Source organism: Pteropus vampyrus, unplaced genomic scaffold (assembly GCF_000151845.1).
Source record: "Pteropus vampyrus isolate Shadow unplaced genomic scaffold, Pvam_2.0 Scaffold190, whole genome shotgun sequence".
Classification (NCBI taxonomy): domain Eukaryota; kingdom Metazoa; phylum Chordata; class Mammalia; order Chiroptera; family Pteropodidae; genus Pteropus; species Pteropus vampyrus.
In genome coordinates, this window is record NW_011888971.1 from 1,115,099 (window position 1) to 1,129,975 (window position 14,877).

General features: G+C 39.7%; 1 protein-coding gene and 1 pseudogene across 1 annotated transcript in view; both read right to left on the minus strand.

Annotated features, from left to right (window-relative positions):
* Window positions 1–14,877, minus strand: part of SEMA5A (semaphorin 5A) — a 456,698-nt gene that overhangs the window by 282,071 nt on the left and 159,750 nt on the right. The window lies entirely within an intron of this gene.
* Window positions 10,303–10,418, minus strand: LOC111746459 (annotated as a pseudogene).

Here is a 14,877-nt window from a genome sequence, read left to right on the forward strand (position 1 = left end):
ATCTCAGAATAAATTTGACTGTTTAACCCCAATCCTGAGCCGTTTGTCTGCATATGTTTTTTAAGTGGCTCCCAATGGGATACTGTTTCTCGTGCCACAAATATAAACTCAAAGCTCCACCTTCACCCTGATTCTTCTCCCCAGAAATGACAGCTTAGAGTCCCAGTGAAGTCCCTGCCTCACTGAAGATGCATTTCCTCTCCGTGGGGTCCCTCCAAAAACAGAGGCTCTGTTGGTGGGAATTAGATGAGTAGCCGACATGCTCTGTGAGCCAGTTACTAGGTATTTGCTCTGATTCGCTTCTGCCTTCCCGTCAACCCGCTTTATGAGCATGAGCAGGAAAAGAGGCTAGCGTCTGTGCCGTGCGAACTGAAGAAAGTTTAGCTCTGCTTGTCCTGCCTCAGGGTACAGAATGTAACAGATGTTACAGTAACTACAGTTTTTTTTATGCGTTAACAACAATGAAGGAGGTGGGGTGGGCCGACAGTGTAGACTCTTTGGATTCCAAAATCAGACAAAAGGGAAAAAAAGACTTTGCACACAGTTATCTGAAAGTGCCAGTGGAAAAGAACCCCCACGGAGTTCAAAGGGACAGGAACCAGTTCGATGGCCTCAGGAACCCACTCGGTGTGCGAGCAGGCTCTGCAGGCGATGGCATCAAGCACATCATGCCTTTGTATCGTTCTCTTTGTTTGCAACAGGTGTTGAAAAAAATTCACCGAGTGACACAGATCCTGAAGTGGACCAGAAACGCGAATTAACACTGTCCCGAAAAGCCACTTCCTATTAAGAACAGGATGACAAGTCACTGGGTAGCTATAGAATTGCCTTCCTGCGGGGGCCTCTGGGGTGGGCTTGCTTTGTCCCCTCCATAGAGGCTCCCGTGCACCCTATGACATGACCGCCCAGAGCCCTCCGGACCATGCCAGTGAACCCAACAAGAAAAAGCCCAGAACGAGGGGGAGGCGGGAGCTGGCAAGACGTAGAGAGTCGTTTCTTATGAAAACTCATTCTTCTTCCTGAGTCCATTCGCACAGGGCTTCGGCCGATCGCAACCTGGAGGTCACATGTGTGGCCCAAGCGTCATCTCATGAATTATAACTGTCCAGGAGCCATCAAAAATCTCATTTTGTTTTACTGTTTACTCTCCATTTAACTAACTTTTCATAATTCTAATTCTATTTTTGATATACTAGACCTATTCAACTTAACACCATACAGAGTTTTCAGTGCTCCTCATGAAAAGACGAACGCTGGGCTGTGTCCACTACGGGCTGTGTCCACTACGGGCTGTGTCCACTACAGGCTGTGTCCACTACGGGCTGTGTCCACTACAGGCTGTGTGGTCCCTGCTCAGGGACCACTGCAGCGCGTTCTATTTTCATAAGCAGAGAGAGAAAAGTCAAGTTGATTACACATGGTCAGTATAATAACGCTGCCCTCCTGGAAGGCCTATAATTAGCAAGGGCTGTTTGCACAAACAGGACCCACCAAGCCGATGACGCCAGCTCGGGCGAGCTCCGTTTTTCCCACTAGTTATAAACATTTCTATTTTTGTTCTTCCCCAAACATAAACACTTCTGCACTACAGATGCCCAGGGACAGGAGAGCCGGACGATATCTTTATAAACTCTGAGGAAAAATAGAAGCTTCTTTTCAAATGCCGAGTTTGTTCAAAGGATTAGGGTGACAGCGAGGAGGAGGAACTATTACCCATGAAGCAGCCCTTTAGCTGGCGACGTCAAGATGAGACACTCACGCCAGCACCCCTCCTGACCGTGCGAGGAGCGGGGCTCAGGGGAGACGGCAGAGGGCCCACCCCACGCCCGGTGCAAAGGAGAGGTGCCAGGGGGTCTTTCGTGTCTTAAAAGATAAAAGGCAATTACTGATCGCCACACCGTGCACTATTAATGTTGATGAATACTTACTGATTAATTTTTAATCTCACTTTTTAAACCGTTTAACATTATTGGGCAGGAATTATGAGAATGCCTTTCCCGGGGCTGAAATTCAACTAAAACAGAAAGTGTCGGATTTCAGTTCATCGGGCTGAAGGCAGCAGATCATCTTTGCACAACTGCAGTGACGCCCGCCTCCCTCCATACCTGCAACCCTGTTGCTTCCTCTTCTTTAACCTGCTTCCCTCTGTCCTCAGGGCTGTGACCTTGGTTTGGGCCACCATTGTCTGTCATCTGCACAGCTGGTCACCTGGCTATGCCGATAGTCTCTCCCTTGGTGCCTTAGTCCCCTGCCTGTGACTCCGTACCAACTTCCTCAGATGAAACTTCAGCAAAAGCGCAGAGGACGGGGTCCTTCCCACCCTGACCCCACTCTGTCTGCGTCCAGCACGCACTTTCGGTTTCAACTATACCAAGGACTTCTGGTCCTGGGACTGTCCAGCACCCCTCTCATCTCCCTTTCCTCGCCTGATGTCTGTCCCCTGTCCTTCAGATGCCAGCGGTGCGGACGGCTCCTTAGACAGGACGGAGGGCCCCGCCCACGTGCACGCATCGCACAAGCTTTGCTCGTTCAGGCCCCGTGACCCACCTATTCACACACCTGTTCACACACCTGTCTTCGCACTTTTTATCCTCTCTGACGCAAAAGCCGACGCAAAGGATGCACTCGCTCACTCGATAATAAAAAGATCCTTAGTGAGCGAGTGAATGCTGGTTCAGTGAATCACCGATTGAAGACGTGTTGATCAAAGGTAAATGAGCGAACTCTGCTCAAAGGGCCGGCCCACTCTATGATGAAAGCAATGAAACGAACCCGAGACCAAGCTGTGGCGGTTAGACTAGAGTTCTCTGGCCTAGGTTTGGGGTGCTCTGTTACTCCGTAGTATCATAAATACATCTGGGAACTAGAAAAGAAGTCTCTGATTTGGGGTACTGAGGTATACGATGAGCTATTTTTATCTCAAAACGTTTTGATTCAAGGAGCAACACACTGGCTCAGAGCTTCTTGTGACTATGGCAGCCAGCGGGGCTAAGGGAAGCTTGTCATGTTACTCTGATGACAGGGACACAGATATGTGGGACAGGGTGCGAGGGCGTCCCCTCCCAACCAGGCCCCCGGCTCGTCGGCACAGCAACCAACACACACACACACACACACACACACACACACGCAGATCTAGACATGCACAAAAGGCAGGAAGAGCACACCAAAGGCTTTGTAGACTTTGTAGACTTGTATAAAAACTAAAAGACACGATGTCTGTAAGGGACTCAATCAATATCCGTTGTCGAGTTGTGGCTTTGCCTGCGGGGCACGGCTGGGGTTGGAGACGGCCACCGTCTGCTTCGTTCCTAACGCAGTGCAATGAGCGGCACTGCTTTCATCCAGCAGACTCACTTTGCGACACACAGGCCAGAGAAGCGAATTGCCAACGTGTTCGACGGACATCAAATTGGTGACAAGTTTGACATCCACGGAAGCTAAAATGCGTCTTTTCTCAAATGGAATACACGACATAACTCTTATACCTATAATAATTATTCAACTACCCTCACTCTTGCCCCTTCTTTAAAATTTTTAAATTTTCATTGATCCAACGTATTCTGTCTTTATGTTCGTCACCACATCACGTCAGTTTGTTCGGCAGTGACATATCCACGTTAGCATAGCTATTTCCTTGAAGATGAGGGAAAAAGAAATAAAAAACATAGAAAAAGTCACCCTCTGAGGGCAAAAAGTCCACCGAGTTACGTCAGGACCGACAGGGCGAGAGAGGCGGGAACAACCTGGAATCCAAGACCGCAATGATCTGAAAATTATTCCCCAGACATCACTTTACAGTTGATTCTCTGAAGGTCAACATAACAGATTTGAGGATTGTTATCTTCATTTTATAGAAGGTTAATGAGAGATTGTTTTTATTTAGTTTTTAAATTCAAGATAAACAACTGTGACATCATCTGTCAGCAATGGCCTTTGAGCCCTTTGGGCAGTTCAATGAACTTTTCATCATATGAACCACCATTCATCCCTGTAATGGTCACCATCGCTCGTCTGCACTGTTTAGACAGTATTCTGAGTTAGCATCCAGTACAGGCTCACGCACTTAGCGATGATGCATAGAGAGCTCTCCACAGGGATGGAATTTCGATTCCGTTAGCAACCTGATAGAGTACAGCAAGTAAGATCTTAAGAGATTTGACAGATTGAATATATTCCAAAAGACAGAACATTTTAATAGTCCAAAGATCAAAATACATATATTAAGAATATAAAGGCAACTGTAAAGAGAGGTGAGATTCAGAGCTAGAGACCCAGGAAAGATAAACTATCTCAATAATATTCTCCAAAACAAATAAATTTTTATTACACCCCATACCTTACTTTTTATAACAAGACAATAGCTACCAAAAGTAATGAAGCTTTAGTATACATTCTCGAAGAGTTTTATTTCAGATGATGGCGAAAATAATAAAATTGCGGTGAAGACAATAACACCAGTATTGGTATGTATTGATTTCCTCCCATATTCTAAGAACTACACCAAGGAATAAAGTTTTTCTTTTTTTATATACGTTCCTGAATCTTTGAAAAAGCCTCGAAGGCAGATATTATTATTCACATTATTCATGTAAGAAAACTAGAATTCTCTAAGAGCTAAAGGGCAAAGAAGAATACGAACCATGAATGATGAATACTTTTTATTTTATAATTTTCTCTATCGGTCTTTGATTTATCTTTTTAATGTCTGATTTTATATTTTCTTCATCTTATCGGAGAGAAAGCTCCAAGAAAGTGGAGAATTAACTAAAAAATCATTCTCTCCATCCATATCTATGAAGTCCTTGCTTGGGGTACAACAATAGATAAAACAGAAATCTCACCCTCTAAAAACCCAGATCTATACAGAATCATGTGTTTTCTTCATTGAAAATAGAAGAATATATGGCTCTTTTTAGAGATAAAGGCAGAAAGTGATCAAAATTAGACCACTGTAACTCTAATTTTTCTGTGATAGAAGACTAAGTCACATATACTTTACATGAGTTCTAGCTAAGTATTAAAATGAATTTCTTAGTCTGAATTCAAATATGGATTAATTTATTCCTAAGTACAATATTCCCACAGCTTTCCTCAGATTTTTTTGCCAATCATACTAATCTTCACGACATCTATTTTCGGTCACATCTATGCCGTGGCCTCCTGCTCTGCCCATCCCGAGTCTACTTCTGTATCTCTTGCACGATTTAAAATCTTCTGGGAGTCGAGCTCCTCCATGAGCTGGGGGTATAAGCCCCACAGTGACAGCGTCTGCGGACTTGCTTAGGGCCACCAATCGTCTCCTCGGCGTCCGCCTGAACACTGAGCTCATCTCCAGTAAGAGTGGTCTCCACAAGGGCCACGGCCCAGGAACCGCGCAGGCAATGCTAGGGGGAAGAAAGCTAGGGGCCCCCAGAGTCACGTGTCAGTTGTCAACTTCTTGGCTTGGGGCTCCGCCCTCGCAAGGGCATTACATATTCGGGTCTCCCAGGGGAGCCCACAGAGCAGGTTTGGTATTCCAACTTCTCCTTCATGAGTCGGTTTCCACCCATCGCCAGCTTCCCTCCCTCTACCTATGGGGGTGCTATGTGGTTCTTTCGGACTTCCGCTTCTCAGGCAGGACAGCTCACTGTGGCTTGCAGGTTGAAACAGGAAGCTGAGTCTCTGCTCTCCCTGCTCATCAGCAACTCCCCCCACACACGCTTTTCCCATCTCTAAGCATGTTTTAAAAGCCTAGACCCTAAGGCCTTTCAGCTTGGATTCCTACTGAGGATTCCAGATTTGACTCCTTTTAATATGTATCCCCTGGGGCTTTCCCTTTCCTGCTTTGGGGACATTTTTAATGCCATTATATGAGGGTAAGGGATTTCCCCATGGACTCGGTCTGCTGTTTTGCTGAAAATCTTTTATAAAAACTATTCATGTTCTCACATCAGTCCCCTCGTAACTGGGACTACTACCTCAAATGAACAAAGAGAATGAACTGAGTGCTCGCCCAACATTTTCATGTTGATAAATATTAACATTTTAAATCTTCAGGGTAAAGGCATATAATTTGAAACCCCTACTTTCTATTTTACATCTGCCTTTTCAAAATAGAATTTAACCTACTAAAGTAAATCTCATTTAACTGCTAATTATATCCCAAAAAAAGAGAACATAAAAACCCAAGCGAACACGAAGTTAATCTACTCGCCCGAGGGTGCTGGGACCAGCCACACACATCGTAATCTCTTTATTAGGCCCCTATGCCAGATAAACGCCACATGTGAGCCGATTTCAGTGGTTAGTTACTGAGGTTAAAGCAGGAACGCATTAGTCTCCAACTCAAGTCTTAATTTTTATGTGCAAAACCATCTGAAAATGCTTAGAGGAGAAAAGCTGACCGCACCAGAAACCACTGGGCACCTCACCTGGCCCCGAGGGAGTCCTCAGAAGGATTTCTTAGTGCCTGCCCGATCGTCTGGGCATGCTGTTAGTAACTGTGTCTCATATTTTCGTTTTTAATTTTTACTCCTTTTAATATGAAAAATTAAAAAATCCACCAACTAAAGACCACAGGATTCTGCCGTCCATTTCGTTAGAGCAGAATCGTTCACAAGAGCTCAAAATCGCGCTCGGTTCTTTGGAAAGTACTTCGTGTGGTTGTGCAGCCAGAGGGAGTTTGGTCACAGACTCTAAAAGGCACAAGTCCCTCTAATCGACAATGAACAAATACAGCACACAGGAAATTACAGCAAAGCACCGATCTAATCTTTTCTGTTTTGCTCTGTCTGAAGATGACTGGGGTACCACGCAGGCACCCTGGTCCGTTCATGCTCCACAGATCATGAACACAGAGCAGCGAGGCAGATGTGGTCATGGGCCGGATTTGCCCTGAAAAACAGTGACGGCCACTCCCCCACCGACTGCAGTAGAAGAAAGAGGTCACAATTACGTGGGAGGGCAGGAGCAGGTCAAAAAGCAAACTGCTGGAATGAGAGACGTTCTAGAAGGTCACGTGGTCGAACTGGCTGCACCCGAGCTCCAGCACCAGCGGATGTGTTTGCTGGGCTCGAAGTCACAGGAAGAGTTGTTGGTGCATAATAGAATTACACATCCTTTGGGAGGTATCTTTCTCTCACTCGGAGTGTGAAATTCTTGGCAATATCAACTGAAGCTTCAGATAGGTATGAAGGCCGAGGAATCCCAGAGCGTTTGCGAATTACAAAATGAACCGCAGATGGAATATCAGCCAACTATACTGCTCCCGCCCCCTGACCCCCCACCGCCCAGCAACACTTAATGGTTCTGGCTGAGAGACACAGACCTGCAAAGGGTCAGCTGCTCAGCTGCAGCGAAGACTGTTTTTAATTCATGCAGTGAGATGACTGAACTAAAAAATAAAATAAATTAAAATGGCATCTCAAGTGGCCAGAATAAAACAGGGTCTACGGGAGTAAGGAGGGTGTGAGGCTGGATGTAGCTGAGAGAAACAGCGTTTTACTGGTTGTTTCGAGAAAAGAGTTGCTGAAAAGAAAAACAAAAGCTGGATGTTCAGATTTGGCTCAGGAGGACGGGGAGTCTTAAATAAGAACGGTAATGATAAACACATTGAAGGTTCACTAGAACCTTCTCGATTTTACTTCCACTGCTGTGTACATTAACTTTTCTCCTAGCAGGCATCTTTAACAACCAACTATGTGAATTTATTATTTCCATATGTTCTTCCCTTTTTCCCCCTAAATTTCAAACATTGCCCTCAAGAGCTTTCAAAAGCTGAATTAAATCAGAGAAGACACTGAACAATTTTGTGCAGACATCTTTGCGATGGAAGAATTTATATCTTATAAATGGTGTGAATAATACACTTGGCCCTTAATACAAACTTATTTTACAACCTTGTTTGAAATTCCTACTACATATTTATATTAGTCAAGCTTCACAGGTCTAGACAAAAATTTTTCCTATGACATTTTCACCAGAGGAGAGTTACTTCTACTTAAAAAAAAAAAAAAAAAAAATCCTGATAGAATTTTAAAGCTTTCCCTTGTAGAGATGGCTTGCCTTTATCATGCCCCTTGAGGGGGCGGGGGGAAGCTTAAGAGGTTTCAAATAAACAGCTTATCAACATTAACTAGTAGTTAATCGGACCAAATAGAATGAGATTAAAATTGTAGGAAGGCTGAATTCTTTTGTGCCAGCTTCATACTGCATGATTATCAGTTCTTTGAGAGTCTTTCTCAAAGACAGTCAGATCGCATTGTCCATTTCAAGAGGAAAGGCACCAACAGATCATTGTCTTCTCAACCATTTCATGAGTCATGTTTTAAATTTAAAATCATTCAAGAATATTTCTTTTAAAATAAAAAATATGAAAATGGGAAATTCTTGCTGTTCTTCACGGTACCTCAGATTTGGTTGGGTACAATTTGCTAGGGTAAGTTTCCTGTTTCTTGTCAAGAGAGTGTCTAGTCAGTTTTTCCATCAAAGAGAGTATTTTGAATATTGGCTGTTCAGAAAGAAACACAAGATAGCTCTGTTTATTAACCAGAGTTTTAGAAAACTGAGAGACAGACATACTCCACAGAGCAGATATAAGGACACACAGTTATGAATATTCATGGGCAATATACACCAGAACCGATTACACAGCTATGGAGACAAGGTTGGCTGCCCGTCCTTCCTTGCTAATAGAACGAATTTTGTTAAACATCAGGACTGGGACAAGAGTGAGGCCGGTGAGGTCCTCACCTATAGCGCCAAATTTAAGAGGGTGCCAAAAAACTCACGTATCAAAATAATACTATAATGCAATATCTTTAAAGTTCTAAATTAATGCAAAAAGAAAAAAAACAAACAAAAAAAACCATGGTGAACAAACTATCCACATTTTTAATAAAGACATTAGAACTCCAACAGGGGTTGGCAGGAGATTGTACTGATCCGGTCTTTATTTAAAATCCAGGTAGTCTGTTCATCATGAATTTTGTTTTGTCATCAATATCGATTCTTTTTAAAGATTGCATTAATAGATTATTTATCTTGCTCGCTAAATTTTTGGAGCTCTTCACCTCCCTCTATTCCCTGGCCTACAAGACTCAGGGGTTAAATGATGACTTTCTCATTCCCATCTGCCAGATGCTTCCTTTCCCCCTCTACCTAGAGGCAGTCATGTGACATAGCTCAAGCCACTTGGATGTAAACAATTCTGCACATGAGAGATTTTGCCTTTGTTGTTGATTTCTGATATGAAACAGATGAGTAAAGAAGTTGATTACCCTCCATCCGCCCACTACTGCCTGTCTTCAAATGCGGCCAGCAGCCATCCAAACGTGAAATAAAAACAAAAAGCAAAAGCCAACTCCATGAAGAGGACCAGGTCTTGCTGACACGTCTGAACCAACCCTGGAGAGACTAACTCTTTATTTCTCATTAGGGAACAGTAAATATCCACATGATGTAAACCACTATTAGGTCGGTTATCTGTTACTTGCAGTCGGGATAGTTTTCATTGATTTTGTCAGTTTATTAGCCAGTGAGTTTTCAGAGTAAGAGTTTCTAAACTTCACTGCACTGATGATTTTAAAATATATATTGATATTTCACATCTGAATCGTTTCCTTCTGGATAGCAAGAAAGAATGTAAGGTCTAAAGTGGAACATGATTCTAAACTCTCTATATGTTAACTGCAGAAATGTATGAAAATGAAAGGTCAAACCAGTTTTCATAGAAACTATACTAATTTTTCCTACTCCATGAACATTTGTGACAAAAATGTTGTGGATGTTAACAATGTCCACAGAATCTCGATTTCTAATGCGCTCTTATAGCAAGAATTGCATTGTGCTTTGTTTGAGGTGTAAGAGAGGAGAAAGTTTTCTTGAGGAGATAATGTCCCAAATGTCCCTTGAGCTACCTTATTATCCTATTTTAAAGAGAATAGGCTCATCGCTGTGGTAAAACCTTCCTTATAATAATGTGGCATTGTGTTTTGACAACTCAGGCTACTTCTTAAAGCGAGCTGATACTGGATCCTATGTTCTTGACAAGTCCATGCTTCTCCATTACAGTCGGAACCTAATAATTTTCAAAACTGGCTTCACTGAGGTGTAATTTAGACACAATAACATTTACCAACTTAAATTCGATGACTTTTAATAAAGTATAAACCATGTCATCACCATCTCAATCATGGAATAAAATCCCTGTATCAACTTACTATTTTTATTTTATTTTTTTAGGGGAGGCAACCCTTGGTTGACCTCACAGATTGCAAGGACCTTGTCAACTTACAATCCCTTATTTTTTATTTTTTACGCCTATAGCAAGCACCTGGTCTTCCTAGGTGGTCTCCCATCCAAGTATTAACCAGGCCCGACCCTGCTTAGCTTCTGAGATCAGATGGGATCGGGCTTGTTCAGGGTGGCTGGCCACAGACCCAACTTACATGTTTTCTCACAAACCTCTGCAGTGAATTCTTTCTCTTGCCTGTATTCAGGCAACCATTGATAGGTATCCTGTTGCTTTAGCTTTGTCTTCTATAGTTTCACAGAATGGAATAATACATCTGTAGTCTTCTGCATCTGGAATCTTTCGCCTAGCATAATACTTCGGAGATTCATCCATTTTTTACCTTATGTAATAAGTAGATCGTTTCTTTTTATTGTCCATTGTATTCTATTTTACATAATTAATATGTTCACTCCTACTGATGGACTTCTGTGTTTCCCATTTTGGGTTAAAAAGAGTGAAACTGCTGTGAACCTTTGGGTACAAGTCTTCCTGTAGACATTATTTGACTTTTCATTACCCTCAGGCAAACACCTGTGAGCAGATTTGCTGGGATTTAGGGTAAGTATATATTTAACTTTTGAAGAAACTATGTTTTCCAAAGAGGTTACACCATCTCGAATTATCAATGGCAAAGCATAAGAGGTCCAGTTCCTCCACATCCTTGTAAATGCTTAGTATTAGCAGTTTTTCGTTCGTTTGTTTTTGGTCACTCTGCTGGATATGTAGAAGTATCTTACCGTGGTTGTCATTAGCACGTTGCAAAATGTCTAAATCTCTAGTCTATTTTTTTAAATTTGGATTATTCATTTTCTTATTAAGATGTAACATTTATTTATATATGCCGAACACAAGATCTTTAGCAGACATATGTTTTGTAGATATTTGCACATAGCATCTGGCTTGCATTTCCATTTATTCAGTGGTGTCTTTGAAGAGCGAATGTTTTTAATTTTGATCTGGTCTAATTTATCAAATTTTCTTCTATGTGATTTTTGGTATCCTAAGAAATGTTTGCCTAATCCAGGGTCTCAGAATTTTTTTCCACAGATTTTCTTCTATAAGTTGTATAATTTTAGCTCATAACTTTAGGTCTATGATCCATTTCGGTTAATTTTTACATAGAAATGTCTGATTTTTCTAGTACCATTTGTTGAAAGGATTATCATCTCCTCATTGAATTATCATGACCACTTTGTTTAAACTTAATTAAAAATATATATGTGCATGTCCAGTTTGTGTTTGCTCTTGTGGAAAACACCACACTATCTTGAATTCAGGTACTATAAGTATTCCAAGATTGCTCTTCTTTCTTAAAATATCTTCAGCTTTACTAAATATTTCAATTTCCATATAAGTTTTAAAACTGTTCTTCAATTATATAATAAAAGTACAGTAAGATTTCGATTGGATTTGCATGAATCTATAGATTGTAATGTATATGGTATAGCTACAATACATAAAGTATGGATTGCTATCAACACGGAATCATCTGATTTATGAATATTTATCTCCATTTGTTTAGGTCTTTTTAATTTTCTCAGTAATGTTTCATAGTTTTCAGTGTTCAGCTCCCACACATTTTGTTAAATATATCCTGATTTCATATTTATAATGCTACTTACTATAAATTATATAACTTAATCTTAATGTCTAATTATTAGTTGATAGTATATGGCAATGCAATTGAATTTTTTATATTCACTATATATCTTGAAATCACGAGAAGTTCACTTGTTAGTTCTAATAGTTCCTTTTAAAAATTTAATTAGGATGTTCCACATAGATCATCTCGTTTGCAAAGAAGATAGCTTTAATTCTTCCTTTCCAATTTGTATGTCACCTATTTGTTTATTACATTACTTTTATTATATTACTCATTTTTTTGTTATTACTTTTATTATATTGTTTTTTTGTTGTTGTTATTACCTTTCATAGTGGCTAATACAATGATAACTAAAAGCACTAAAAGCGATAAGAGTAAATATCCTTGTGTGGAAAGCATTCAGCCTTTAACCATTAAGTATCTTGTTAGATTAAGATTTTTTAAGGTGCCTTTTGTCATGTTGTGGCAATATATTTTACTACTAGTTTTTATCATGAATACGTGTTGAATTTTATCGAATCACTTTTGTTTATGTATTGAGATAAATATTTTTTTTAAGTTTTCATTAATACTTTGATTTACACTGATTGATTTTCAAATGCCAAACCTTTGAAATCCTATGCAATATTATATTTTGGGGATAAAAACCAATTGGACACAATTGGACACAATTGGTTTTTACAAATTGCTACATTTAACTGATAAAGTTTTATTAACAACTTTTGTGTTTACATTCGTGAGAATTTCCAGTCTGTAGTTTTATATTCTGAAATGTCTTGTCTGGCTTCGATAAAAGAGCAATTATGATTTCTTAAATAAGCCGAGAAGTGTCCCATCCTCTTCTATACTGGCAGAGTAGAATTAGTATTTTCCCCTTAAATATTTGTTAAAATTCACTATTGAAAAACTCTGAAGTATTTTCGTTGAAAGATTTTAGACTAAAAATTTAAGTCTTTTAATAGATATTGAATTAGTTAGGTTATCTGTCTTTTGTTAAGCGAATTTGGATAGATTGTATCTTCAAAGATTTTGTCCGTTTCACCTAAGTTGTCAAATTTTTTGGCACAAAGTTGTTCGTTGTTTTCTATTACTATATTTTTACTTCTGTAGGTTCTATAGTGACGTCTCCCCATTCAGTCCTAATATTGATAAATGTACTCCCTTGTTCCTAATCAATGTGGTTAGAAGTTTATTGATTTCATTGCCTTTGTTAAAGAACTAAGTTTTAGTTTCCTCAATCTTCATTACAGTTTTTTTCCCCATTTAACTGATTTATCTTGTTATCTGCACTTTTTTTCTTCCTTCTGTTTACCATAGATTTCATTTGTTTTTTTTTCCAACTTCCCTAAGGAATATGGAAAATCATTAGTAACAGATCTTTCTCCATCTCTAACATAAGCAAAGAATGCTATACTTTTCCCTTTAAGCTCTGCTTCGGTACATACTACAAATTAGGATTAAGTTGTACTTTTATTGTCATTCAGATGGAAATATTTTAGAATTTCCCTTTTAATTTGTTCTTTGACCTATGAGTCATTTAGAATTATACTGTTTAAAGTTCAACATAATTTTCCACATATCATTCTGCTACTTATTTTCAGTTTGACTCTGATATGTTCATAGATCATCCAGGAATGAATTCAATACTTTCAAATGTACAGAGACTTGATTTATGCTGATTTGTGTTTGGATTCCATATCACTGTGTTATATACATCTTGGAAACTACTTCCATTGAGCTGAGTCAATAAGATTCATTTATTTCCTTGCTCTAAATAATTACAATCCTGCTCTGCCCTTTGCCTCTTGTCCAGGGTCTGAAAACTGCAGTTCCTAATGTTTTGTCTGGTTTTCCTGTTTAAAGCAAGAGGGTAAATCAAGTTTCTTGTTTCCATCACGACTAGTGGTAAAGTCCCCTATATCATTTTTCAACTTGAAATAAAAAAATCACCTGTTTACCAAATCGTGTTCAAACAAGAGACAAACAAGAGACACACATGATGGAAGCTCTCAGACAATCTGTATACGACTTCCAAAATCTGTAGTAGATGTTATGGTTAAAAACTGTAAGATGAAAGAATTCACACATTCTTATATTCTGCTCTAAGTTATATTCTTAGTACCAAAAGTAATTGATTTGAGTTTCAAATTTATACCTTGATCCATGGACGTATCATCTAAGATTTTGTGCCCCTATTATGAAATGGAGGATTTATGATTTCTATGCTGGAGCTTTATTTTTGTAGATATGATTGTTTTAGTGGGGCGGACCCTTTGGAATTAAGAAATAAAAGAATGTGAATGAGTTCTAAATTCAAATGAATCGTGTTTTAATTTATTCTAGTCCATTTTTTAAAATTCATAAAATATTTAAATCTGGCTTGAGCCATCCATGCAATGTTTTGAGATTTTCCCTTTAATCTCTAGATGAGAAGTTCTCAACATATCTTTGCATTATATAATGATTGACATTAAACCTTAGACGAAAATCATAAAGACCCAATACATGTCTTGTTCACTTCATCACTATTAGTTCCTCAAATTACTGTCCCCCATAGAGCATTCGAAAATTGCTAAGTTATTAGCATTATACGACTACATTTAAGCTGAAAGTCGGCTTTTTTTAAGGTTGGATATAATGACATCTGGCATTATAGTTCTTCGTACTTTCACATCCACACAAACACACACAAACTCGCATTTCTCTTCCTTGATAATCCTACAAAGATGGCGTTATCATCCCCGTTTTTTAAGTGTTAAGAGAAGCAAAGAATTATCAAGCAACTTGCCCAGGTTCACACAATTACTAAGTCCCAGGACACAAACCCATCGCCTCATTTCCTGACCACATCGCTTCATCCTCCTCAATGGCTGGCTAACAATGACCTCAATTAAGGGCATCAGACCAACTTCTGAGATTTCTCCTTTTTTACACAGTAACCTTGTACACTACTGTTTCTTAATGGTCTCTCGGGCAAGTCTCCCTTTGGTCACCACTC